This window comes from Geospiza fortis, unplaced genomic scaffold, assembly GCF_000277835.1.
Source record: "Geospiza fortis unplaced genomic scaffold, GeoFor_1.0 scaffold394, whole genome shotgun sequence".
NCBI classification, from domain to species: Eukaryota; Metazoa; Chordata; class Aves; order Passeriformes; family Thraupidae; genus Geospiza; species Geospiza fortis.
The window spans coordinates 462,670-465,326 of record NW_005054509.1 but is presented as its reverse complement, the minus strand read 5'-3'; positions in this window follow the sequence as shown (position 1 = coordinate 465,326).

Genomic DNA, 2,657 nt, shown 5'->3' with positions numbered 1-2,657 from the left:
TCTTTGTGTGATTTATAATTGTTCTGGATAGAAAACATTACTTTTTCTCCTCCCTAATTACCAAAATGGATTAAATTCATGGCCACTTCCTAGCTTCACACAGAAATCTACTCCAGACTCAAATGCTCCTAAAAATATGAAAATCAGTTTCATATTTAAAGTCAATCAGTATTCTCAACCTAACTCCTCAAAACAAAGTGAGAAAACACTACAATTTAAAAACTGTTTTATGCATGTGTAGATTTTTTAAATCACCTATACATGTAAATAAAAATCACACTTTCAAGATGCATTTGCTCTGCGCCCATAAGGAGGGCTACACCAGAGTGTGTGAGAATAAAAATTGAAGGAAGATTTAGACAAAAGCAGATATATGTAACAAAGCAGATTTAGAAATATAATGAATCATGTAAGAGAAGAAGAACAGCAGAGAAGGAAAGTGCTTTAAGCTCAGCAGTATCTTTGATGTGTATTATGCATGTGACCACTATAACCATGAAACATCCTTCCTAACCTGAAAATTAATCCATTACAACTAGATTTACCAGCAGAGTTTCTAGACAACTGAAAAAATTGAGGCATCAAACAGAAACTGCTGATATCCGTCCCGTTCCCAGGACAGCTGAGCAATGCAGAGAACCAGTGCCGTTGGGACACGCATGGTGGTGGCTCAGTGGCATGGTGGTGGCTCAGTGATGTGGACAGCAACAATCTCTCTCCCCCCACACCCCTCAGTATCTGGTAATAAGCTGTCAACTCCTGGGGCTAACCCAACACAGACAAATAAATATACACCTCATAAACCTTCTCTATCAAACTGGGGGGATATTGTATTTACTGAGATTTTGCAAGTTTGGGGTATTTTTTTAATGACAGAAAAGGGACTCAGTATGAGTGTGCTCACACTCCTATAACTGCTTCCAGAGATTAGGAATAAGGCCTGTCACCAAGAAACCATAAAGGAGCTAAAGCAGTTGCACTGGAAAGTAAACAAAATCCTACAGGGTAATACCATTGTCAAATGCAGCAACTCGGTTCAGATGTAATGTACTTGAGTCAGGTCTGTAACAGAAAATGCCTAACAAACTAACAGCCACTTCAACATACCACAAAACTATAGCAAGCACTGGATTCCCACGGACATCAACATAGCTGGCTTCCTGTTGGGTACTATGCATTTTTATGTTGCATTAAACCAAGTCTCTACTTTAACACATTAAAAAAAAAATCCTTCTTTTACCCCATTCATTGCTTTTACTAATGATCTCTGGGTCTCAATAAGAAATGAGGAAGATTTATAACGCACCCAGAAACAGATCAAGGTAAGGACCTCCACTGCATGGGCCCTAAAACTTTCTGCTGAAAGCACAAAACTATTTCCTAGCAACAAAAAGTCCCCAAAAATTCAAATGATAGGATGTTTTACTTATCGTGCAAATTCCCACCATCCAAAAAACATAACACCGTTTGGCTTCTACGATGACCAGGAAAAATGACTGCAGCAGACGCGGCCATAACCTCCTCACTTTAAGAAAGGCCAAGCCCAAGGCATCACGTTTGGCAGAGCCGCACGTGCCCTGCAAGAACGAGCCTCGCCTCCGCTTCCAGTTTGTTCCAAACATGCTTTGCCTGGTGCAGTGGCCCCGGCCTGGTGACCCAACCCCCGCCACGGCCTGGGCCACCACAGGGTGGGACCTCCACTGCCGAGCGGAGTGAACTCAGGATGGCTGTGCTCCAGCTCAGTGTTCCTCCACAGATGGGCCTGGCCCAGCGAGCAGGGCACTACGAGAGAGCAACATGATTCCCGCCCTGCTGGCAGAACTAGGAGGAACTTCACCCAAAGCCACCTGTGGGGTGAGCTCCTTGGAGAGAGGCCTCTGTATGCCAGGGAGGCAGCCCAGCCAGAATGTTTCTAATCTGCTGAAAGGCCAAATTATATTAAGGTGCTGCTAGTGATCGAGCAATTCCCAAGATTACATAATATTTTTCGACAGACAAAAGTAATTTAAGATAATAAGGCACGAATATGTGCTTCCCTCCTGCTGCTCTTCCCTCCCCAGCAGGAAGGTGAGCAGGCAACTCCTAAAACTGCAGCTTCATCCCTGGACTTGCTTTTCCAGCGTCTTGTGTTTCAATATACACAATCGCTCAGCTGAACAGAAACCATCGTAAATCAGGAACGCCATGTGGAGAGATGCGACGTGGTCATATCCTGCAACCTTTGAAATCGTAGCCTTCGAGCGCAAGATGGCCATAAAGCCCAGCTCCGACACGAAGGGCTGTTTGTGGGGCTGGAAAACTGAGGTTGCCCCTTAAAATAAGGAGTTTAAAAGAAGGACTGTCAGCTTGGCACTGCTGATTGCCCAAAACTAGAAGTGCTGTTGTTATGGAGTAAGGAGCCAGTTAGTCTACAACTGTTTTTAAAAGCTTGTTGATATTGAGAAAACGCTGAGCAAACACGAGAACCTCCATAAAGCCAAAAGTGGCACCCCTGCGTTTTTTGCAGCGAGCCATTTCCCCTTCAGCCCAAGTTTAAAACACCTCGCCTCAGCCGGGAACTTGTTGCAGATCCATCCTGCGCGAGAACTAAACTGATTAATTTTTTTTTCGTCCCCTCAATAACTAATTACAGAGATGCTTTTCGCCCACCCGCTCTT